The 27,587-nt window shown below is 37.1% G+C and overlaps 1 protein-coding gene across 1 annotated transcript in view; it reads right to left on the reverse strand.

The window, feature by feature from the left end:
• Positions 1–17,715, reverse strand: part of SUPT3H (SPT3 homolog, SAGA and STAGA complex component) — an 82,857-nt gene extending 65,142 nt beyond the window's left edge. Inside the window, exon 1 of the mRNA XM_086461651.1 lies at positions 17,638–17,715. The gene's annotated coding sequence lies outside the window, so the exon portion shown is untranslated. The remainder of the gene's footprint in view (positions 1–17,637) is intronic.
• Between the last annotated feature and the right edge of the window lie 9,872 nt (positions 17,716–27,587).

The following is a 27,587-nucleotide window of genomic DNA, read 5'->3' on the forward strand; positions in this document are numbered from 1 at the left end:
ACAAACAAAAAAACAAACCAACCAACAAAAAGGAACTTGGGCTCACAGGAAAAGGCTCTGACACAAACATTTTCAAAGAATAACCATGGATATATGAAGCTACATTTTCCATTAGGCAAACAGATCTTCCCAGAAAGGGTCCTGACATTGCTGTAAGAGCAGATGTGTTCAGGGTTTCCACACAAAGGCATGGATACCAACAAATACACTATAGATAATATTTTGAGTGCTTTCAACTGCTAGTCTACAGTCAGCAAAACAGACAGAAAGAGATCTGCAATCCAGCGCTCTTGAGTTGACTCAAGCCCACCATACACGGTTCACATCCCTTTGCAGAGCCTGGTCGGGAGTTCTGCTTCATCTAACTAATAAATACCAACAAATACTAATTAAAATGTTTCCTGCATCTCAGAATGGTAGCAGCTCTTGCATAAGAATACAGTCGTGTCTCCCATACTTATATTCCTGAAGCATTTGGAAGTTTAATAAAAATTTAGATTTGCAACAGCTTGTGACAGGTTAAGATTAATATCCTCCTAGTGCAATTCCTTAGAAGTAGGGAACTGGCAAGACACAAGCTATTTTTCAACCAGACGGGAATGTTTCTACTGACAGTGACAGAAACATTTCCACAAAATAGCCTCCTGCTGTCTCCAACACTAACGAAACGCACTGCATACCGCGGCGTAACAGCACTACATTTCCCTTAGAATATGAAATGTAAATTCTGTGTTAACCATCCTCCAGAACTGCACCATATCTATAACTTTTGTATAACATTGTCTTTCTTAGATTAAATACTGAAAGGCCTAACTGCTCATAACTCTCCCCCCCGCCCCTTCCCCCCGCCAAAACCCAACCCAAAATTATGTGATAAAGAAGGATTTGATATGGAAATCCAACTAGACATACTTCTTCACCATATCTTTTGTGTGTACAGGGTAAAGAGGTCTGCAGGAGCTGTAGTTAGCAGATAAGAGCAAAATAACAAATTAGATCTATGAACAACGAATATCCCATTCCTGCTTCCCAAAGCAGGTGTGTATACATTTTCATGACCGCAGGTATACATATTATACATACAAAAAGCATAACGATGAGATGTAAACCTTTCATTATCATGATTTTGAGCAGCTGTTTCAATCACACATAGTCCTGCAAGACAGAGTCTTATGTAGCTTAGACAGCTTAGTTATATTAGACTATAGTTATACCAAAACATCACAAGGGCCTAGAGTCATTTGAAGTCCTTAACATGAAATTCTGATATCTTCAAAGATGTTAAATTAAACAGTAAGTCCCTTTTTCATTTATTTATTCATTCTTATTATATATTTATTCAGTTTATTCTTTATGCCATAGCAGCATACAACAATATGCTACTGATATTGGTGGGTCACAGGATAGCAGTGTTGGCCATCATAAAGTCACGTAAAAAAGGGCATTGTCACATAAAGCTTAGAGTGCAGGATGACAGACAGTAAATGACAGAGAGAGACACACACACACACACACACACATAACATGCAGCATGAATAGTAATAGTCTCAGAAATTCTACTGCTGTCGACATTTTTGCAGATATTAGAACAGATGGGAAGTTTAGCAAGAATTTGGAAGAAACTAACATCTGCTTTTTGGAATCAAAGTGCCTGTTCTTCATAAGGACATATAGAAGAAAATAAATTTCACAGTACTGACTTTATTCTAATGGAGAAGACTGACATAATTTTTTAAATGGAGGTCACCAATCCATGACAAAAGAATATAGCAGAGAGCTGTGACAGACTTCAAACACGCAAACATGCAGTATTGATGGAACAAGTCCATTGATTTTTTTTGGAAAAGTAAGAATATTCACTGTTCCCCTGTGATTTAAATTGCTGATTAATTTTTTTCTATAACAAGCTTTTCAAAAACTGTTCTAATCTGAAACTATGAAGAACAAATGGAGTGGGGAGAAAGTTCTCCTTAAATGAGGAAACATTCTTTTTTACTTATAAGCAATATCAGAAGATTGCATATGTTAAGAAAAAAAAAAATCCATCACTAGATCAGACTACCAATAGATACATGTAATGTTGAATCATATAATCTGTTCAGACAACACTTTGCTGCGTTTGTTATTGTATTATAATAATGTAACCAGATTTAAACCTGCAAAAGGTTTAAAATAACTTTTTGTAAATAATGAAGTTCACCACTAATGTGAATTAATTAGCATTAAAAATGAATAAACACAAAGCAGTCAAGCTTTTATGAGACCCTGCAGCTATAGCTGAAGCAACAGATTTATAAAAATTAAGCTGAATTTTGGATCTACAAATAATCACTATTAAATACTATTTTGGATTAAATGCACATGTGCAATATATGAATAATTTAATCATGAGCACTGATCAGTACCTTGAAATGAAGTATTTTTCCATTAGAAAAAATCATATTCCTTGAAACAAACAATTTTGTATACAAGTATTGAGTAATATTTCATAGGTCTATGGTTAAGATCACAGAGAAAAATGAAGACATCAAAAGATGTATTCAACAGTCTTATATTATGGCACTCACTCAGCATATGGGACACTCAGTTTCGAGTTAACGTTCTTCCAGCAAGAAAAGACTTGAACACTGGCCTTCCTCTCCAATGCTGTTGTCTTACCCATTGGACTATTGGCTAGATAAGATTCCTCTTCACCTTAGTAGATTTTTACAATTTTTTTAAAAAAAGCTTTCAGTTTTGTTCTGATGAAAAAGTAAAGCAAATGTCAAAACCTCTAGACTTTTCAGGAAATGGAATTCTTGTTTTCCAGCCAGACACAGTAATTATAGAGACCTCTGAGCAGGACATGAACCCTGTAACGCTTGAGCAAGAGCCTGAATTTTAAGCTTGCAGTGTTTGACTGAGTTCAAAATCAGGTATGATTTGAATCAACTCTAACAGTAATATAATAGAAATGCCACCACCTCCTATTGTAACTGCTCCCATACACAGAGATTTGAAGGAGTTTCAAATGTATGGATAAATACTGGAAAAGGACCAAAATGAACACAAAGGAAATTCAAGTCCTAAAAGCTATACTGAAGCAATCTGAAAGGCTTGCTTTAAACCTGTTAAAGGAAGGAAACTCACAGTTAAGACTGAAAATCCTGGCTGAAACTCCAGCCTTCAAATACATATACTGCTTTGCAGAAACAAAAAAGGGTAGGCAAACCCTACAAATCAAGACCACAGTGTCAGACTGGATTTCCAGTTTTAACTATGATTTGTGACATATTAGAGAACACTTTATTTCATTCTGTTTCCATAAAGTTGTAGTTTTCAGATGGACAGGCCAAGAATAGTCAAACTAGCTGAGGGTTTACTACAGAAGCAAAATCACTACCTTACTTGAGGTAGTGAATAGGTTTTTCGCTACAGGTCAATTAAAAAAAACAAAAAAAAACCCCAAAAAACACAACCAAAAACCAAACAATAAAAAAAAGGAAAAGAAAACAAAAGAAGTAATACTTCCAGAAGTCACAACACCAGTTTCAACAGCATTGCTGTTGTACTATTTCCTTGTAGTATTAGTACTTCCCACAGCAATATCAATCACGATATTCTGTGGAAGTATTTCAAAGCAATTGCTGGTAGCTTACATCAAATTTTGATTAGATAGTTATCCATAATTTTTTCAACAATGGGACTTGATTCAATGAAGAATTGTGTATATATGCATATATACACATACATGGATGTACATATCCATTTATATATATATATATATTTAAGAGCTTTCCTGAACAAAGGCCAAAATTAGTTCAGGATCAAAGATATGGCTCAGATGACCTCTTGAGGCTCCTTCCAGCATAGTTCTACAACGTTCAAGATTGAAATTCCAGAGCAATCAGGGTAAAAATGTGTCATTAACTATAAGAAAACACTCAATTTATAGCTGGCGTGCCACAAACTCAGTGGGTAGAGGGGCCAAGGTAGTGCAGACTGTACCTCAACGTCGGTAGTGCAGAGATGGAATAGGCAGACTAAGTCCTCATACAGGTGTCAAAACCATTACACAATTTTAGGCAAGTCATCAAGCTCACTTTTCACATGCGAACAGGAATGACAGTGAAATTCAGGACCAGTGTGAGGATTAACTAGTTATTATTGCAAAGTGCTTTGAAGACAACAGGTGCTGAGTAAAAACACTGAGTATTAGCGGGATGACTAATAAAACTTGTTAGTTACAAGGAGCAAGAATCAAAGGCGAAGGGGGGTACCACAGAAATCCAAGACATCTGGGGAAGAGAATCGGTGTAATAAAATGAAAACAAACCAAAACCGTGTTATTTGGCAATCCCACATGCAAACCACTTGAACTCTACACCTCTGGAGCTTATGTCATCATTGAGCCACCACCTTCCCGCTTCAAGAAAACTGCAGGTTAGAGAACTATTATTTTAAAGGATACTATAAAGCTGTAACAGAACAGCTATTCAAGAAAAAAACCTGTAACATCAAGTCAAGTCACTAATCAGGACACTGTTAAGCGTCATCTTTCCCCAGAAAAGAATACACCTTCTTCAGCATTTATAAGAAGGGATGTAGAAAACCACAAATACTCCTCAAGATTTCATGAACCTGTGGTATATTTGGAGACTGCAATCATATTGTGTATTAAACAAAGAAATTATACACAATTTTAAAATATCATATACAGCCCTCCGTAAATCCCACAAACCCTCTCATTAACTGTTATGGTATGATTAATGTTTGTACTGGGCCATTTTAATTAGTTAAACAATTCAGAGTTCTACCTTAAAAAGCAGCTTTGTGAAACTGCAGTAGTTGCAGAATATTTTACTCCTGGGCTTGATAAAACACTAAACCAGAAACTGCTTTAAAATAACTGCCTGCCACAGCACTTTTAGCCAACTTTTGCACCTGGTGCTGAGAGAAAAAAGCCAAGTGAACTTTCCCTCACTTGTTGCATGTCAGCTTCAATGCGATGTCTTTCTTCTGTTGTGTTTGGGTTTCTAACTGGAAGAGACAAGTAAGCTAAACTAGCAGCCAATCAATCCCTAAATTCTAAGAATGCAATAAAATTTGATACCAATAAATCTTTTCTTTTAACAGCCAGAAGAGATTAACAAAGTTATTTGAAATTTTAGCCTCTTCTGTTCTTTCAATAGGACGATTACCTGACAATCCCGTTGAATCAAATAGGAAAATTAAAAGAGACACAATTAAGCTTGTATATACATAGGAACAGGATACGCATTTATGCATATCCCTAGTAGGTCCTCCATTATTTATTAGCCTTGATGTATTTTTCTTCCTCTTACAATAAAAGTTATTACACCTTTGGATTGTCAAATAAAAATCCAATTGGCTGAGACACAGACCGTCAATATAAAATAGCTTTGCACAGCTTCCCTCTCAACTACTAGTCGACTTTTTTCAGCTCTGCTATTCACTTATTTCATGACATGGGGAAAACCCACTATGTCTTCTTTCTACTTTAACTTCTCATCAGTAAAGTGATACAATTTTTTTTTTCCCTAATTCAGAATGATGATGGCACAATGTAAGATGAAAATGGCAAACAATGTAAAAACGTATTCAAGAATTAGAGATTATAAAAAATGTAGTTACTGACTATTGTGAGATGGTTGCTAGGAACAATATCTTATGAGCATACTGAAGCTGATATACCTGTGTGTCACTATACAAGTGCTCATTACTAATCTTTCTATATATGCATATACACTTGCATGCATGTGGCAGTGCAAAGATGCATCCATTCAGACGTCCATGTGTATGGCAATGTCCACAGAAGAAGCACTTGTCACAAGACTTTCCATTTTACCATTAATTCTTCACTGAAATACAGAATCTGTGTCTCGCTTTCTTCTTAGTCTTCTGCTCTCCTTCATGGTGACACCAATGGCCATGTTCCACCTGTTTCATCATGATCCACCTACTTTCTCTGGCCTCATCTGAGATTCAATTTGGGAGCAACTCATCTGCCGACTCTCACTCCATTTGCTACTTCTTAATGGCTTCCTGTCATTAGCACTCAACGTCCTGTAAAGCTACTTCCCAAACTCATCCTCCAGAGCAGACATTCTGCAAGCTCCAACGCATCAGCCACAGTTGCGCTTTCAACCCCCTCTGCCTCTTATTTCAATTATTACCATTCTCTTGCTATTGAAGGTTTTGAGAGGGGGTCATGGGATCCTCTTCCAAACTCCTTCCACTACAAGTTTCTTTTCCTCTTTCTTTATTCCAGTTCTTTAAACAACTCTTTGCTGAATCTCAAGCTTCCTATTCCTTATTCACAACCTGAGTTCCTCTTTTAGCTCCGTAATTTTTTCCTACAAGAAAGAATACATGCATTCCCACAAAATTGCACCTAGCTTTTGTTCCTGAACATCTCTTGTCATAAATCTCTGGCCTTTTTCCCAACTCTGACCCACCTCAGTAGATGCATCATATCCTGCTACTTAGTTTTCAATTTTTCTTCCTCTCTGGTACAGTGTACGGATGTCCTCAGTCTATACTCTCTTTTAAAGAAATCGTATCTCAATCCAGCCTGTCTCTCCAAATCTTTTCCCATTTCTTTCTCTCTTCATCTGTAAAAGAACATAGTACACGCAGTTTTCAGCTAATGCACAGCCGTCCCCTCTTCTAAGTCTGCCTTGGATCAGTTCCAACCTGACTTTTCATAAATCCCTTCCCTTAAAACTGTTCATATATGAGACACTATGTGCCTCTTCCTGGCCAGTAATCTGGGCCTCCAGTACGTCTTTATTTTCTCTGACTTTTCTGCTGCTTTTGACAGTGTTATTATCCCCTTTTGCCATCAGAGAAGTTCCAATTATCCTCCTTTTTTGTTTAATTTCTTTGAGGCTTTTGTCATGGGGGAGTTATCTCTCAGGTGGGAGTTATCTGACTGAACATAGATGTCTACATCTGAGCTGGTCACCCAAGGTGTCATTTATAGTCACTAGACAGAAATCACCATCCTGGGTTCAAATTCACCTCACCCTGAAAATAAATGCCTGAAAAGTAAAATAAATTATATTCTACAAGTAACATTTCTCTCTACGGTATCTGATTATTTCTCCAATGCACACGTTATGACTGGTTCACAGGAATGGAAACTATTGATAGGCAACATGCCATACATAGTATAGTATCTAATATTCCATGCCCACACAGAGAAGTACAATGTCTTTGCCCAAGACACAAGAAAATGGGCAGCCTAAGTTGGTAGATTATATGTTGTAATTTAAAGGAAGAGTGTATGAAAACAAAGATATCTGAGTTTGGGAATATTTATGCAAATCACAGATACAACTTCTGCATGGAGTCCACTGTACTTAACACCTGTGTCGAAAATAACTCAGCTGAATCAGATTGACTTAAATACATATACTTTTTTGAGAGCATCATCTCTTTATCAACGGGTACAGAGCTCCTGACACGTCTTCTCAAATTTATTTCCCTTATGCCTTCCTCTGATCAAGCCACTAACTCCATCACCTCATGCAAATAAGCCCTGGACCAGCCACACTGCTCTTTTATACACCAATTATCTTAATAGAACAAGAATCTACAGATTGTGCAGGCAATGAGTCTGGAAGGAAAGAGACATCTCTGGAAAGAAAGCTTCAGCCTAAAGCAGTAGAATCAAACTTTGACATCTGGCTAATACAGTTTCAAGAGGAGACCATCAGCTAGGTGGGTATTCAGTGAATCCTCACTGCTGCCTGGTTTTCTGACAGGGCAAGGTAGTGAGAGTATAGGAAACTAAAAACACATACGACTTGGTGCAGAAAGGCAGCTTATTGGTGCACTTACAGGAAAAGTCATGACAAGAAAAAGGGAAGAATGACCAAATCAAGGATAAGTTTAATACGTATTTTCTTTGCCTGAATATTTTTCACTTTTTTTTTATGGAACCTGCCACTAAAACACAGAAGTTCATTGATACTTTTAGTTACAGACACACAAAATTCTTAATTTATTATTTTAAATAATGAAAGACCTTCAGTTAACACACAGCAAAATCACAGGTATAAGAGTTAGAGAGTAAATTTTACTCTGTCAGTAGTTTTCTTTTTTCAGGAACGGCTTACAGTCCTGCTTGGATTGCTCCATTTATTTGCAAGTCTGAGATAAAAGAGTGTTTGTTCTATTTTTGTGTATAAGTTATTTTCTGTCCACTCAAGGACTGTGCTGCCATCAACACTCCTATCAGGTAGAACTCGTGGCTTGAAGATAAAAGAACGCAGAAATAAAAAGCGTTGCCATCTCCCACAATTAAATAAATACTGATCTAAGGATTTCTGCTATTATCACTGTTTTTGTTGGCCAGTCACACTCACAGACACAAAAGAGTTATATTTGCCAAAACTAAAGCACTTAGATTTTAAGAAAACAAATTTTGCAGCGCTTTGAGAAGTAAAATAGCTTTTGCCAAGTTTTCCAGTAGTGGTGTGCTATTTGTATTTCCAAAGCAAAACTGTTTTGAATGATGGTAGCATCTTTGCCTTCAGTTATTTTTTTTCTTTTGCAGAAGAACAGAAATGAAAGATGTTGACAAAGGTGGAGAATTTCAGTATTGACAGTTCTCCATTAATAACGAAATGCCGTATCAGAAACTCAAGACCTCTGAACACTAGGTGTCAGTGTAAGAAATGGAAAAATATCAAAAACCTGTTGTTTCCAATCAGGTGGATTAGCTAAAAAACCAGAAGCAGCTGTGACCACATTTCCGTGTAACTGCATAACACTGTTAACAAGCCAATCTTCCTAAAAAAAAAAAAAAAAGTTATTACGAAACTATCAGGTTTTCTTGAAATCAGATAAGGTGATTTAAAAACTACAATGAATTTGCTCTCTTAAACACTCTGAGATGACCTTTAAGGTTTATGAGTTACATTTAAAGACCATGCAGAATTTTACACTACTCATTTATCACCAAGGATATACCATAAATCAGTTTGGGTCTTTCACTACAAAAGTTTACAGTTGTATCTGACAGAATCAATGAAAAATTAAATACATAAAAAAAACCCAGCCAGTGCCAAAATTCATAGAGGTGAGATGTCCCTCACCCCACTTAAGAAGTCCAGATTTTAAATGGATGGCCAGAATGTTAAATAACTACTTTAGGACATGAAGAGTCACATCCTAGAAGTGTCCATTTATCTCCTTCCCTGACACAAAAGATGATCTGGCATCATTATCTAAGGTATAGAAAAACATGTTTATTTGCCTTTATGTTCGTTCAGGTGAATCCACTCAGGATCTCAGAGGAAAAGCAGAAGGGATGTTACTCTCCACCAGGCACTGACAGTTCACATATTCAGACAATTATTTGAAACAAATATTTGGACAACTGTTTGAAACAAAGTAAGATGATAAAAATAATAATTAAAAACCTAGGTTTTATTGGATTCTGCCACTGATTTCAAAGATACACAGACACTTTTGAAAGTTAACTTGAGGTCCATCTTCCTACTGAAATAGCCATGAGTTGCAGAGCATTCATAAATTTCAGATTGTTTTCATTTAGTTTACTAATGCTGCCAGAATCAGACTACTAGATGAGATGGGTCTTTGCCTGCAGATAGGGACTTTACACACATGTTCACATACTTACAATATTCAATTTACATCACACAAAAAGTTAAAGAAAGAATGAAAACCTGAATATCAGTTATCCATTTGACTTCTGAAGCTTTGGATGTAATTATGATTTTTCACAGACAGAAAGATTGCTCCTTCATTTCAGCCCAGCTAAATGATTTGAGACACCTTTTAGGCTACATCCAAAATAATCTTGGTAAAAGCCTGTTCAGTTGTAAAAACTTCCAATAAAGGAGACTAGAGAGTAAAACCATTGACAAAATATTGATTTACCAGAGTGCATCATATTCTGCAATAAAAATCTAATGATTACTCTTCAACCTTTCAACTTTTTCATTTGTTCTTTTCTAAAGAGCTAATCATGTATAATTTCACAGGGCCCCAGCAAAATGATAAGTGACCTCAATATAAGTAGCCAACACACCCTGGACGCAGTGCGTCTGTACACTGAATGTCTCCATTCATCACAGCTCATCCAAGATTTCAATAGCTACTGATCTATGCTGTACTCCTAACATTATATATGAAAATTAACTAGAGGGTGTGTTTGTATTTTGGAAACTCAGGCTGGGATCAACTTATCAGTTGATTCATAGAAGCCCCAGAAGCCAAGATAATTGAGTAAATACATATTTTTGAATGCCACGGATTCTACAGCCCCCATGTGTGATGACATTTCATACACACTTAATTCCTCTTGCTCAACACCTTAAACAGGAATAGACACATATATATGCATGCATATACCACACACATAATTGTATGTCATTGTTATTAAAGGCCCAAAGACTGATACAGAAAATCAGGAAATACTGGGATTATAGCTACCTGCACTACTTTCATTCTTTGTTTTACATGCACTACAAGACAATCGTTAACCTTTGATCACATTAATTTTTCCATTCACTCTAGTCAATGGTTTGGATTTTCCTTGCTATTGAACACGTTGCTACAATTATGCGGGCATAATTATTCATTTCCTTCTGTTTGGGGTTTTTTTAGGGTTCTTAATAACAGTACCTTAGTCTTTCCACTTTTTAGATCACTGAAGTCCATCACCACTAGATGCTGAGCAGGATCTTTGCATGACTAGGCAAAATGCAGCAGCTCTGTCTCATAGGACATTTTGACTCTGCAGAAAGATCCATGGGAAACAAAACATCTGACCAAGTCAGTCATCAAGTCTCCATCTTAAGGACAGAGAGAGCCCAGAATCCCTAACTGGGACTCCTGAACTGTTTCCTGAAGTATACTGTCTGCTTTAGAATAAATACATCTGAATACGGTGAACAAGTAGCAGCTAACATTAGAGAACTCAGGACATCTCTTTTCATACGAATTACCAATAAAGAAAAGGCAAGACTTCGAAAGTCAGACAAAAGATTTTGTCGCTTCCAGTTTAAATTTTCCATAAAACATCTCCTTAAAAGCCATTTTATAATGCCCTAATATATTAAAGGTGAAATGCTGTCCATTTGCACAAGTAATCTAAAGTCAAGTGCTTGCTAATCAAGAAATATTAGAAAAGAAAAAAAAAAATTAACATGAAATTCAGAAAACAGTGTTTTATGTCTGACGTGGGCCTTTCTAAATCAGTGTCATCTACACCTGCACATGACAGACACACTGTCACTGAGCTCCTTCGGTACAGGAGTAATAGCATCTAATCTCCATAGAATGGCAGTGAATGAGTCGAGCCTATTCAAATGTTCTTCACTGCACAGAAAAAAATATATACTCAGAACGAAAAAACCTACTCTATATTATTCTATAAATTGAACAAATAGGGTTTCTTGAAAAACAGACCTTCCTTTTAGAGTCACACAGAAATCTTTCAAAAAATTAAACAATATAAATAATCCAAAATCAATTTTGATAACAGAGACCGCAAAAATTGTCAAAGGTGCTATTTCCATAAAAAAAAAAAAGAAAAGGAAAAGAAAAAAAGGAAAAAATCTAACTCCTACCAATGTAATACCCTAATCTAAATATTGACCACATTTAAATGATGTAAACACACAAGGAACCATTAACAACCGCTTGCTAAAGATAAAGTCCCTTCTTTTCCTTCACACATAGGAAATGCAAACAAATGCACATTGCTGGTACCCAGGGAATTTTTTATATTACAGACTTATTTTCCAGTTTGATTTCTCCCAGGGCAGGTGTGCCATGTGCTTGCTGCAAATGTATGCGTGTTGTTTAATTTACTCCACAGTAGGAACAGAAAGAATAGTCGAAGGATTTTTCCCAGATGGTTTTTGTGAACTCCTTTATCCCACTCATGTAAACACACAGCGTGTTCCGGTTTGCTGAGTTGTATATACACCCTATGACTTAGTACAAAGTCTGAATGTTTAGTTAGCCAGAAGATTGTTTCCATCCTGTGATTCATTAGGTCCCTATGGTACCCTCAACTTCCTTTATTTTGTACAATCACAAATTATATTAGTTTGTCTTATTTTGATAACCCCTCTAATTAATGTCCTGCACAGGAAACTTTATTACTGTTTTAAAACAGACTCATAAAACAAGGACTTTTCCCATTACTAGGGTGGTACAAGTGACAGTTGCATATAACTTTGGGATCAAGAGTGAACAGTGCTTCACACTGTTTGTTTTTATCAGTGGGCAATTTCTGTTAATGAACGAGCTGGTTTCAATCCTTTCTTTTTAAAAGGAATGTCAGAAATTCTGTAATTACATATATAAAGGTTACAAGTCTAACAGTTCAAAAATGCTGTAAACAAACCCGGAACTGTATGATTTCAGAACAGCATAGAGGTTACATACATTAAACTGACTAATCCAGTTTGTGAATGAATAACAAGTGCGATTTGGTTTTAGAAAAACAAGCTGTAGGAGCAGGCTGTAAAGGACTAAGAAAGTTCTGCCCCTGTTTCTGTTTAAATCCTCATTTTTACCTAGTCCTCTCTCACATTCCCATTATTGTTTTCTCTGGATGGGCAAGTGAAGGTAAGTTTTCCCTCCTCCTCCTTTTGTTTTAAACTGCAATAAAATGGTTAACAGCCACAGGAATAAAGCTGGGAAGCAAAGAAAGCACACCACGTTCACCCAGAAAATATAAAATTCACACCGATCATGATGAAGTATTTAGCATGTCGTATCAGTAAACTTACCCTTATGCTTGTCTCTCTATTTTCAGCATTCCATTTCCAAGTTGTGGCAAATGACCACCCAATCTTTATTTACTATAAAAAGCAATGTATTCCACTTGGAGGATAGATTTACCAAGGACTTACTCAGGACTTGATATACTGCTGAATCTCTGCATCTCACTGTAAGTGTTCTACCTACGAATTTCAAATAATCTATGTATTCAAGTACAGATTATTCACCTGCTGACCTGTGTTCTGTGCTTCAGTTGAGACCAAAGGACTGATTCTGAATTAACTATACTATCTGTGTAAAATAATTAATTTCCAACAGTAATAAACGAGAAAAAAGTAATTCTCTGTGTATTCACGAAGTGTTCATATATACATGTATATAACACGAGACCCAAATCACACTTCTACAAAGGAAGCAAGAGTGGAATGTTAACAAGTATTAGGCAGTAGCCCAACTTGTATGAAATTAAATTCTTCCATAGAAAGATAAAAGTAAGTGATCAAAAAAAATTCCCAAAAGATGATCAGAGACCATGTTCTAGCAGACAAACCTTAGCTGACAGGGAGTAAACCACAATTATATTCACATGAATCCTGTCATTCATGACAGTCTCCACAATAACTTATCACACCTTACAAAGAAGTCTAGCAGATAAAACATTTAAAGGATGCAGTCCAAGGCTCTTGCGATGTGCTGTGGCCTTCCCCTGAGCAGCCAGTCTTCTACGGACAGATAAGGTTACTTACCAGTAGGAAGGGACTTTTGGGCTCTGCTGTTCACAAGCACATCTGTGTTTTCGGTGTGCGCATGCACAGTTTTTCATATTCCCTTGCTGAACTCTGTGCTACTGCTAAAATGTCTTTCACTTTGTCAAAACAAATCTAATCTCTTCCCAGAAGCCATTCGATATCTCGGAAACAATACGTAAAGGACTCAAACTCAGCTCTAGTGTAAACTGAATAACTGAATTCTGTGATAGCAGGTGTCTCTACTACTACTACCACCATATCCAGCGAGCCTAGAGGGTAAACTGCTGGTAGTTCATTCTGACAATAAATGCCCTGTTGATACATTCACAGCAAAAAGAAGGTAATTCCTTAACAGCCTGTTTGATTCAAGTAGTTCAGAATGATCTTAACATCTATTTGAACACGAGATCGGAAGCATGAACATGGAGGTATGTCCCTATCAAGAGACGATACTAAGAAATCTTTATTTTTAATACTAGTCTAATAATACTACATTTTCCTATGAACCAGCCCAGCATGACAGAAATGCTGGACAGAGATGCTCAAGGTGAGGATAGTCTTTTCTTTTCTTAAGTATTACATGAAACAATTTCCAGATGTTTTACATCTGTGTCTGTGCAAGACTTCAGCTATTTTGATGCCAAACCTCTCAATGGGAGTTTAATAACCAAGAAAAATTCCCATTCCATTTCTCAGTTACAGCCTCTTTTCTTTGACAAAGCACTGAATAATATTGATTTGTCCTATAGCAGGATCTTTGAGTTCCCTTTCTAAGGGTCTGAATAGATATTAATAGATTACTGTAGAAGATGATGCTTCAAAACTTTCTCAACTGCACATTCAAATTGGATATGATGAAAGAATGAACTAAAAGAGGCCTCATTCCACTTCAAATGGTAAGTAATTTAAGGGCTGTCCCCTTCTGATTAACATCTTTTTGCATTCCCTGTCGAACCTTTTTTTTGGACACAATTTTTTTTGTAACAGATATCTACTACTTGTGCTTAACCATAAATAACAGTACATCCTTGATTGGAACCTCTACTCTTAGCACACATAAGTAAATACAATATTAGGGGTAATATTAAGGTATCCATAAATACAAATAGATCAGTTATTAAACAAATACTATCAGTCAACAGTGAATTTGATTTAAAATTAGATCTTGAATTAATTGTGCTCTTCAAATAGATTATACTTGAACAAAAAAATGTACAGAAATTTCTCATTCTAGGGTGGATTTTTTTGGGTTTATATGCAAATAGCAAAACATTCTTTATAATTACAATATACGTAAAAAAATTTCAAACTCATGCTAGCTTTCTGACACAAAATAGATGGAATTTATCCCTCAGCTTTTATGCCTATCTCGTAGATATTCAAACCCCAGCAAGCCACCAAAGGATCCATTTATTAGTCAGCTGAGGAAATAAATTCCTCAAGAGATTAATCTCATCTAACTTGGCAACTAATTTTAGGATATGAACCATCCTCGGGAGATGCTAATTTCCTTCTACACATTGGTATATACTTGGAACAGAATTCAACTTCATGTAAAGCAGTGTACATATTGTTCAAAACACACAAAAAGGTCAAGCATAAAATGTGATGCAGACTTAAAAGCGTGTGCTTTTCAAGAATTTGACTTGTTAGTGCAGTCATCTCCCATAGCAGCCGGATCTCATGAAGTATATAGTGGTTTGAAGCAGCGACTGTATAAATCTGTCCAAACCAGGCCTTGATTTAATAGAGTTCAGATCAACTTTGAAAATAGGAAGCTGGAACTATAAACCTGTGAGATATCAAAAGTCAACCAATCAAAAGTAATCATGCTAGCAACCTATTCTTTTTTAATTCAGAAACTTAAACCTGGACTTAATCAACAAGTACAAGCTCTTCTTACAAGCGTTTACTCTGAAAGATGTATGCAATGTGCCAGCTTTATTGCAGCCATAAAAGTAATTTCTACAGTTTAGCCTTATAAATGTATTATGGATGGCAAAATGGGCATGAATTTTGAGAAGAAATCATTAAATTACATAATGAGAACTGCATAGTCCATTAACATGAGTAATATGACAAAATCTAGGTAGCAAGCAATAAATTTATATCTGCAGCCATCTTCAATTATAAAAATCGCTTTTTTTCTAGTACTGGATGTATACCCACATGAATACCTATATCTAAAGTGAAAATGTAATATAACTACATGGTAACAGCTCAATAAGGATGTGCAGTTATTAAGGATGACAAATGCTCAAAAATGCCTATCAGAAGTCCGGGGCATGTAAAAGCTCCTGATTTAGGAGTTCCGGCACGGGAATGTCAGAGGTCAAAGCAATGAGCTATTAAAGATACTTTCACTTCCTCAGAAATAAAGTGCTGTCTTGGGCTTGGAGGGGAAAGGTTAGAAAAGCTGTTTATCTGCCACTCCGTTCCCATTCTTCCTTCTGTCAGGAAATCGTACATGCTCCTACACCCCACGCGGGGTTAACCCTGGGTCACGGTCATTCCCCAAGTAAGCGCCCGGCTTTGATTTAAGTGCAAAGACCACATGGCTGCAGGTTGCATTTTCTCAAAACGCAGATTTTGATGTAAAGCTCAGCTCAGCCTCGGTGGGATGCAAACGCATGGACTCCTCACCACATTGCTGCTAAAGGAAGAGTGAAGCCGCAGCCATCAGTTTGCATAAATTAAGGGGGTCATTAAGAAAAAATAAAATGTTGGTTTGTAGTAGTTAGAGCTAGAGTAAGAATTACAAATATACACCCGGAGCAGCATGTTTAACCAGTGGTAACCTGCAGAGAGGGGACAGAGGTTGTCCCCTTCCCAGCAGCCACAGGGTACGTTTGGGACAGATCGAGAGGAGCATAATAAGCAAAGAAGCTACAGCACAAAGATGCCAGGAGATGTCAGAGACAGGGATACATCGCCGGGCTTTGGATGTACGAGCAGAAAGAAACTACCCGGAGCTGGAAGGGACCTCAAACCATTTGCTGCGATCCAGGAAGCCACCGAACGGTTGCTGAATTAAGTGCAAAGCTGAAGGAAAGCACCTGTCTGCAGGCAAACAGTGGGCAGGGGGAGGTTTATTTATATTATATTTTTATTTCAAAAATATTTTTATATAGGTAATATATAAATATATATAAAATATAATTATATATTTTATATATACACACAAACGTATATATATTTATAATATGTTGTCTGTCCCATTCCAAGTTTTCTCAGTTTACAAAAAATTTTTAATTCTAGTTCATATAGTAACAGAACCTAACTTGTAACTTAAGAACCCTTCTGACTGCTTAATGGGCTCATTATAGAGAACAGATCTAGGAACTTGCAGCTCAAAGCTCTAGATGATCCAGGGACTCATCATATGTAAATATTAGTTATAATATGTATTAGTATTATTTATATACATTAGTTCCATATAATGTCCATACCCATACAGGCTGGTAATGTCACTTGATGGATGACTATAATAAGAAAAGAACATTTGTTATGTTTCCCAAACTACAGGTGACATATAAGAATATAACTTTCCGTACAAGATGTCAGATGGCTGCTTCATGCCATGGTGTAAAATACCGTCATTCATCTTTTAAGAGGTGTTGTTGAACTTTAATGAAAAATTATGGAGAGGTTCAAATTTAGAGCTGCTTCTGACAGATGAGATTTGAAACAGCCCCATTTATACAACAGTTTCACTGTCTTTCAATATGGAAAAATATTCAATATTAAGCAAATAATGCATTAACACAAATACTAGAATATAAAAAATTAGCAATGAAGTATTCAGATGACTGGCCGTTTTTTTCCTTTTAACAACTTGATGTTTTTAACCAAAAAATACATCATCTTTATTCCCCAGGTTAGGTGGAGTTGCAGACACCACACAAGTACATTATATAACCATAAGCAAAGTGCATGTTCTCGATCTGGAAGCCTAACAGTAGCTTCTACAGATTATTGAGGCCAGAATTTCACCTCCCTTTTCTGTGTTTTATTTGTTTCTAACGGAACAATCTGTTATTAGTCATTTGATCATGAAAATGTCATGTTGGTTCAAGGAGTTTTGGAGCGAAGACTGTTTTATCAGCTATGTCCTTACCAAATTTATCAGCTGAGTGTGGACGATGTCTTCCACCAGTACTGCAGTTTCATGGAGAGGCCTGCGAGCATCTCCTAAGGAAAACCTGAAAGAAAGAGGTTTATTGCAAGGTTATAAAAATGAGTTAAAAAGAAACAAAGCAGGTGGTCTCTAGAAAAATAAAAAGAAAAAAAATGTGAATAATAACAACAAGCTTAATACACCTGTACGCATAGAAATGGATCGCTTACTGTGGTGCAAGGAATCTACACTAAAGTAATCTGATCAAAGGAACAAAAGAGCTGCAAGAACGTGTACTAAAGCACATGGTAAGAAAAACTGAGGTACAGAGGAAAATCCAGTTTGTAGGAACATTTAAAAAAGTGTAGGCAAAGCTGTAGCATGTACAGTACTAGGAGTAATTCTGTATTTGCAGCCCCCTTTGCTTAAAAAATTACCAAATAACTATTTCAAAAGGTAAAATGCTAACAAGTATTTTATCCCAAATCTAAACGGTAGTGCTAAGATATGGAAGGATCTACTAGGATCTAAAGGTAAACATCTTTATACATAACAATATACCAAAGGCTCTTAAAGTCTACACTCAAGACTAGATGACAGGAGGTGATAAAGAGATGATAGCCTTCACATAATATTGCAGACAAAAGGCAAAGCCAATCCAACAGCTGTCATTGAGCAATCTGGTCTAGTGCAATGTGTCCCTGCCCACGGCAGGGGAATTGGAACTAGATGATCTTTAAGGCCCCTTCCAACCTAAACCGTTCTATGATTCGATGATTCTATGATTAAATGGCAAATGGTGATAATGGGCTTTTTGCAAGGCTTTATCTTCTCTAAGAAATACCAGAAGTTGCTCTCTACACCAGCCTTAACAACTAGTCATTCAGCTAAAGCTGGGATTGCTCCTTTGATCTGGGATGGGCAGTGGCCATCTTCAGCCTATTAAGAGACTGTAGGTGTTGCAGAAAATCTGAACGCTAGACCTTCAGTTTGTAGCCCCTCTGACCCACTGCACAGCCGGAGCATTTCCCATACAATACCCCAAAAGCTCTATGAAACTATTCAGTTGAAACTGGGACGGTGGGCTTCAGCTCCAGATCCAGGCAGAGTACAGGGTCACTTAATTTGAAATGTGTTAAGAGACCCAAGCGGGGCTGACAGATTCACTTCTTGTTGGTAGCTGCACTCTTTCAGAGAGGCCGTTGAAGACCCAATAAAGGCCTTTTAGTGTCCAAAATGACTGTAGGTTGCAAACAAACTCAACCCCTAATCAGTCCAGCTCAGTGAGTCTAGAGAGCTTAAGCCCTCCCTAAGCTGTATCTTCATCTGTCTAGATGAAGTCCAAAGAAAGGAGAAAGTCTCTTATTCTATGCAGTTTCCCTTCATCACATAAGGCAGAAAAAGATGCTATTTGTTTTAGCTGGCTACTGTCTGTTCTTTGCTTCTAAAACCTACAGTTCAGTCCCACAGCAGAAATGGGGAATTCAAGGATTCTAGCTATGACTCCTTGTTATACATACACATCAAAACCCTTCACAAATTCTGTTCTGCTACACACAACTTTGAAATGATTTCTTAATGTTCTTAATATCATTAAGAACATTCTTACTTACTGAAGAATGACGTATAAATAATTAACCTTGGTTTTGCCTATTCACTCAGCCATTTGTGTAAGTGATAGAGGATTCCAGCCATTTATGTAAGTGATAGAGGATTCAAGAACACCAAAATCCTTCACCTTCTCTTATCTCAGTCCTTTTACTTACACAAAAAAGACAAGACACCTTTTTTTTCCATGTTATGATGAACAAGTTCAAGAACCGTCTCAAGCATTCTTATCATACACATAAAATTTTCTCCTGTTATTTACACATGAATGACTAGAGAAACATGACTGTGATGGGACAGAGAAGTGCTAAGAGAACTCTGAAAAAAATGGGATATTCCTCTTGCCACATTGATTGCCTCATATATCCACAACTCTTCCTCTATAACAGCAAAACCCCTTGGTTTTCCAGAACTGCAGCAAACCTAAACCAGCCAGAGTCATAGGTAAGTTAATTTGCTCAGCTGACTTCTTACATCACCAACACGTAGTGCAAGGCTGGTGGAGAGCTATGGTCTATACAGTTGCTTGGACACCTGCACATCACAGCTTTCATGAAAGCTGAAACCCTCAATCAGAACAGAATTATCATGAAAGCAAAAGAATTAATGAAAGCAAAGTCATTAACCCCATTCCAAAGGTTTACTAGTTGCTCTACTTTTGTTCCCTCTGTATCTGACTTCTGGATAAATTATTTTTTAAATTTAAAGCTGTTAATTGGTCTCAAAATGGGCTCAGCGGGGCCCAACTCTGGCTCACTGAAAATATCTTATCATTACATGCATATCAAAATAGAAACCCCCACTATTCCAGTCTTACATCATTACAGTGAAAGACAACTTGCTATGCTTTCAAATATCTCCTCCGGACATTTCTAAAAAAATGTTCCCTCCCCTCCTAAACCCGAGATTTTAAAATAAAGGAAGTTGTACATAAAATATATTCATAGTAAATTAAATAGCACAGGCCAAAAATAACCCTACAGTTTCTTAAATTTTATTTATAAGCAAGATTCAAATCTTCCTAAGTCACCAAATATATCAATTATTTCTTTACACAAGCATTCTACTATGCTACAACAAAATAAACCAGTATTTTATCTATAAACAACTAAAGAGTTACGTAGTAGGGTTTTGTTTCCTTTATCTACTAATGAAATTATATCCAGTATTATTCACACAGCATTTGAAATTCTAATGATATTAAATTTCAGCCTGATACATGCAAGAGTACAACAAGAACTACTCGGGCAACATTTGAGCATAACCTGCTGTACTATACTACTCATAGCATGAGGAAATAACACTCTCTATTTGTTCCCTATCATTTGCCTCTCTTCTTCATCAAGGGATGGTCATGTTTTAGAATGTGTTGTACGACATCTCTAAAATGAGCACAACTCAAATAATATTTTCTCTATTATGCAGGAATGTACATGTATATGAATTATAATGTCAGACACTTCCTAGGACTATAAGCACAGCACAGCAAACAAGCTAGATACTATTAAATAATTTATAAACTGCAAATACCTGGATATTATATAGGAAATACTTATAAAAATAGAAATATGTATTACCAGATTACACTGGAATGTAAAATAATATTAAAACCACCACATATTCAAAACAAGTGCTCATATAGGATAAAACAAAGGTTTGTGGTTTATTTTTTTTTTTAAAGTAAGGTGCATATGTAAATTAACAGGAAAATTTACTTGTTTTCTAATCACACAAGGTACAGGAAACCAAACAGAATTCAGTTATCACAACCATAATATGTTGTTACTTACTGGCCTGTTAATATTTAAAAGTAATTTTTCTTTCTTTCTAGGACTGAAAATGGAACTAAAACAACTATGTAAGACAGCAGTAAATGCCTGGTTGCCAGCACTATCATCTTGATAATGCTGGCATCATTCTTTTGTTCACAGTTTCACTAAGCATTCCACATACACAAATGAGAGGTTTTTGGTTTTCTTTTCTGAAGACAACAAAGTGCTAGAAGAAAACTCTGGTTTTGAGGCTGGACGCTGCCTCTGCGTTTAGGAGCCTCCCTCACAAGTAACTATCTGTTCCCTAAAGGACATAGGAAGCAGAAGAGATGCAATCAAGATTGAGCCCAGTGATTTGAGAGGAGACCGATACCAAATCTTTTTGCTCCATTCTGGTGCAAAAGGATACGCTAGAGTTGATGCTGAAACACGAAGGAGAGAGATGCAAAATCAGCTGCACTACTTGGTTACACAGAAAACGAAGTTCCAGATGCACCTACTTTCCTCCTCCCTCACTTACACTCTTTCTACCTTCAAAAAGTTATTTCTGTCTCCGTTTGCCTTCACTGTGTTCCCACGTAACTTCTGCCAACTTCTTTCCCGCACACAGAAAACTAGATACTGGCACAGTGGTTTCAGCAAAAAGTAAAACCCACCACACCTACTCACAGCTGCTTCCTTTTTATTTGCAATGGATACAGGATTTTTTAGACACTAAAGAAAATGTAAAGCTTCAATACTTGTTAATTATATTTGTACAGCATTTGATACGTTTCTTGATGCCAACATGCTCATAGGATAATATTCTTTAAGATACCAGACACAAGCTTTTTTTACCCCTCTCTGCTACAAGAGGTAATAATTACAAATACATAAAGTAATAATGCAGTTAAAGTAATAAACTTTTCCTTTTTTTTTTTTTTTTCTCCACTTTTGCCGTTGTAGTTCTCCATAGCAGAATAAAGACTAAACTAAGAGTCAGGGGGGCTCAGATTTTTGCCAAGTTGCAGAAAATGAGGTAGGTTAAGAACCAAAAGAAAACTCAAAAAAAAAAAGGAACCCAAAATTTGGTGCCCTTGCTTCCGGGAACTGAAACTGAACTTGATGCTTTAATATAACTTACGAATTTCATTTCACATGTGCTTTGCTTTTAACGGCTCATTAGAGTCTTTTAAAGAACCTTCCATCCACTAGAAGTATAAATAAATCTTCCTATAAAACATATAAAAATTCTGTTGAAAATAGAGCTGTTTCCCCACAGGTAAATACTGAAGATGAAATATATTAAAACATAACATTAGCAGTGCATCAAAACAGTAAAATGATATGGAAGACTGTCCTGATAACAGAAGCATCTACCCATGTTTTCCAATAACAAAGCCTTCTTAGAAGATCCAATTTCAAAGGTTCATCTGTTTTAAAGAAACATTTTTATAAGGGGGTGATCAACTTACCCAGATTTTCACAGGAGAATTAAAAAAGTAGCATGGAGAAAGAAAAGACTGCTGCAGCTCTTTTATTGTTTACTTTTAGCTTCTATTTCTGATTTATTTAAGTTCCCGTAATGATGTTTCCAGGCTCATCAAAAGGGTAAATGTCCAATCCACTAAATACCTACATGAAGTATTATGGCATACTAGGTGCAAACACACACGCACGTTCTTGGCACGTGCTAAGGTACAACAGCTACTCATGGTGCAGGGACCTGCATTTTTAAGAACCTCAAAATCTTGGGCAGCTACAGAAATAGATAAAGCACTTTCTCTGCTCCGTATCTTGGGGTTTTAAATACCCCTGAAAGGTAGTGGGCCAGGCACAGCACAGGCTTGCTTCAAAAACCCTGATGCAGAGCTCTCCAGGTGGCCAGACCACCAGGAGAGCAGACTGTGAGACAGAAAGCTGCTGCAATCTCCCATCCTCCACAGCCCTGAAAAGCTGCCCTGGCCAGAAAGGAAGTATAACCAGGGTGGCTGGGAGTGCACTGAGCTAGAATAAATAGTTTCCCTTACTGGGGCTTCTATTGAGTTCATACCATAACAAAGCTGCCCCAACTCATGTGGAATTCACCACCTTGAATAAATTTGATGAATCTAGCCTCGGAAAAGTATAAAAGTACTGAGGTAGACTGGTGGGAAATATGCACTTTTTTCCTTTCTAGAAATCCCTAACAATTTCCTTTTTCTGTTTCTACATGAAGGATTTGCAGCAGCAGAGATGGGACCTCCAGACTTGACAGGTTTTTATGCATCTGACGATCTCATACAGGGCAAGAAGATACTTCTGTCCTAAGCACAGAGGTATTTATTTGCTCCTGCCTGCAACTGGACTGGGACTGTGGCTCACAGGGGTCCATGTGCCTGCAGTGCCAGCGACAGGAGAGACATGAGTGGGCGCACCTTGTGTACGTGGAAGTGCAGCACACAAGTAGGATGAGAGGTTTGGGGTCCATGTAACAAAGTCTCCGTAAATCTGGGCTGGATACTGGAGAGACCAGAGGGTTTGTGAATTGGCTACTGGAGGGACCGGGAGGTTCCACACCAGCTGCTGGGGAGACTACAGGGCCTGGGGCTTGTTTGAGAGACCCATTTGCACGTGTGTCTCTGCACATGAGGATTGAGGCTCTCCAGTACTGAACGACTGAGCTTCAGGCTACTGGATTCGGCAATTCCTGACTTTGAACATGCATTGAAGTATCAGACTCAGACTAGGTGTGTCTGTGGAGGAAAGTATTTGCACATGGAGAAACACACACAAAAATACACTGAAGAGATTCAAAAGAAATCAAAAGAGCTCGGAAGGTGTTCAGCCAACACGGAACAGGAACATAGAGACTACACTTAACTCACATAGACAACTGCTTGCTGACATCTGAACCCAGGTGCCCGTATCAGCAGACTGATTCCCACCCTGCTTTTTTTATCTGACCAACCAAGCAGAATATGATCAAGTGCTCACCACATACAGGAACAGCAAATTCACTGTTGCAAATCTAAAACCAGGCAAGGATCCCATAAAATCACAAAGGACAACTCAACCACTAGATATATTTGGACTGGATACTATCTGGGCTCACAGCTTCTCAGTACTGTAAGAATACACAGTACATTTCTTTTCTGTCAGCTGTTTGGCAGGAATGCATTTGGAATATGCAGCATATTAACTCTCAGAGATGTTTCCATACTATAAGAAAATGTCCTTCTAAATAGATGAATTATTAGAGAACTGACAGCCAGGTGGTGACAAAGAAAATCAGTTTTACAGTACCGAGCAAAGGAACACCCAGAAAACCTCCAGTAATTCAATACCAGAAGGACAAGCACTGCAAATCACTAAAAATCAATAAACACAAACTTTGGAAAATCAGTAATACAACATGTTGAAGTAATTCAGCTTGGTGCCATAGGACACTCACTATGAAGACAAAGATAAAAATACAGAGGTCTGGTCCCGTAGATGTCAGAATATTGGGAGACTACAGGTTTCTTTCTGATCAGCATGGGAATGAGCCTATCATTGCAATGGAAGTCCTAGAGAAAATAAGGTAAGGATAGTACCTTTTCAAAGTCTCAAAAGATGAAGTCAGGTCTTCTCTCTCCTTTTTGTTTGCCACAGCTGTTGCTGAATAAATTAGTCAGAAGTAGAGTCTGAAAGGAAAGAGATGACTGGTGCCAAACCAGAAAATTGATTAGACACGCAGAGGAAGACACGTTGTACGGAGAGCAGAAGAGGAAAGAAAGAACAAAATCCAGGAGGAAGAAATTGCCCAAAGTACAGACGATTGCAATAGGGGTAAGAGGGGTGAACAAGATCATTTTTTACATTAAGATACATTATATCAGAGAGATGATGTGACAGACTGTTGTTTTGTAGACATCATTCCTTCCTAATACCATCAGTGAACTTTGTAAAGGGACATGTAATTTAAAAATTAAATAATCTTGCTTGCTTATTGCCTTAGCTTAATGAAACAGGGAACAATTTAAAGCATTGAGTTATGTTAACTAACCAGCATGTTCTACCAGCACTGCCTGAAAAAGCACTGGAATTTAGATTGCTATTTATATGTTTATCTGCTCATCAGGTAACTTCCGCCAAAGCCCATTTAAAAAGAAAAGGTAATCTTAATTCCAATCAGAGTTCATAGTTAATATATTTATCTGCTTGGATTAATGAAACCAAGTTTATATAGGTTTCATCTGTCATCTGTCACACTGAACATAGTTCTTTACCAGGATTTTGTGCAAGTATGACAGACAGAAAGTCAAACTGCAAGTTGTAGCTATGTTAGCTTTTTCTTTTAAGTTTAGAAAAATCATGTTTAAGTTACAATAAATACAAGCATTTGAAACCTACAGCAATTTCATCACAGAAATTACAAAAATTAGGGCTATTTTCCAATTTTTTTCTGCCAAACCTAGAGTGGTTAAACTTGGAAGAAAATACTAGCATTTTACTAGCAGCAATTCTTGGAGAATTCAGATTGCCTTGTGCTGTTTGGTACATCAGTAATCACCTGACAGTGGTTTTAAAGATCTTGTGTGGCAACTTCTAAATAACCTACTTGCACTTTCCACTGCCGTGGCTGGCCATGGTGCAGTCCGTATGCTCTGTAATCAAGCAAGGTCTAACTAACATTGACAAATACAGCTTCTCCCTAACACAAGGGCAGTGAAAACTTACAAAGAGGTCGCACCAAGCTGATTACAGAAAAGTACTAAAAAAATTAAGTGTAAAATTACATAAAGACAAAGCATACAGATTTTTTTTATATCCTCACAGAAAACAGCCGAAAAAGTAGAATGGATATTTTGAAAGTCCAATGATAGTCTTTCTTGTGCTAACTTAAGAGCTGCAAGGACAAATAATGAGGTCCCCTATTCTCAGCTGCACTGAACTACTTCCGAGTTACTCTGATCACTTCAGGATGCAACCATGCTATCATAAAACCCAAGAAGAGATGAGTAGAATAGCCTTATTCTCTACTATGAAGACCCAAGAGCTAAAATGAACCTAATCTAATCTATATGGTTAGTTTTACGTCCACAATTAATGGAGAATGCAACAGGGCTCATAACTCCCAGTTTCAGGCAGTCCTCTCTGGATGACACTGGAAACCAGAAGGTATATGTTCATCTACATATGTTATAGGTAAAGTGTAGGACCCAGCAGCACTCCCCAGTCAGTGCCCAAACCTGGGTACTTCCTCCTGTCTGTGACAAACTATGTGGATTTGTTCTATCAGCTACTTCAGTTTTACACGATGAAGCTCCCTAAGATATGTCTCAGAACAATACATACAAAAGCCTAAATTCCCTATAGTTGACAGGGAGATGTGAATGCAGGCAGAAGTGCCTATATTTCAGGCACTAAATTCAATGCCTTAGTTCCAGTCCAAATCCTGCATTTTGAACACCTTCACCGTTGACTGAAAATGGTCGCAACTGCTAACCCTGCACCTACTAAACAAGCATGACTGACACAAGACCAGAACTTGCTTATACATATACAGCTGCACACAGTAGGTAACTTGAATATTGAAATACAGTGTTAGCTAGGTAGATAGTTATCTGGGTACATAGTATTCAGCTAACCAGTTAACAGTTGTTATGTTACTTTGTATATGGAGTTGAGTTAATCAGTATTGACTCCAGAGTCTCTTCCAGTGTTGCTGCTTCTACCAGCTCTTTTCTATCTTTCTGTCCCTCCCATCCCATCAACCCTGGCTAGCATTCCTGTATCTCTACAATGCTTGAAAGTGTTATTGATACCTTCTCTAACTCCCTGCAACTCTAGACCATGCATTTTCCTTTCTTAGACCTATACTTTGCTAGACAATTAGTCACATTTTCTTGTCCAATAACTGAGGAACTATATCTCACTACCCTGAGGATGTGAACAACAGTAACTCTCAGCTCTCCTACTTCTATGAAGGCAAGAAAAGCTACAGGAAGTTACTAAAATTAATTATCTACTTATTCACCAAGTGAAGATGTCATATTCACTTGTTTAAATACTATAATGTTAACTCTAAGAATGTGATTGCTAAATTATTGAATCTTAACTAAAAGGAACTCAGCATAAGGAAAATGCTTTTTCCGAAATGTGTACGGCAGCAAAAACATAAGCACAGGAAGAAACGGAAATGACAGCTACAAAGTGGATTTTTTTCAGTATAAAATTAAGCCATGATGATGTCTGCAGATATTGGAAAAGCATGAACAACAAGAAGAGAAACATTACATAATACCATTTAATTATTCAAAAGTACATAGTGACAAGTACAGGGATAAAACTTAGAAAAGGACCATTTAGAGCAAATTAGAAGGAAACATCATGAAAACGAGACTTAAACCCTCTGTAACCATCTCAGAAGGAGCAGAAGTTCCACTGCTAGGAACACTGAAAACTAAGCTTAAACAAGAACTTGGGGGTCTTATGATGCCAAACAAGTACACAAAAAGAAATCTTGATCATGTGACTTAAACTTTAAAATGAGGTATGATCACACTCTAAAATGCTGCATCACCTGCAACGAACTGACAGCTGTTGGAACTCTGTATTTGGAGTTTG

This window comes from Leptosomus discolor, chromosome 2 (assembly GCF_034619465.1).
Source record: "Leptosomus discolor isolate bLepDis1 chromosome 2, bLepDis1.hap2, whole genome shotgun sequence".
NCBI classification, from domain to species: Eukaryota; Metazoa; Chordata; class Aves; order Leptosomiformes; family Leptosomidae; genus Leptosomus; species Leptosomus discolor.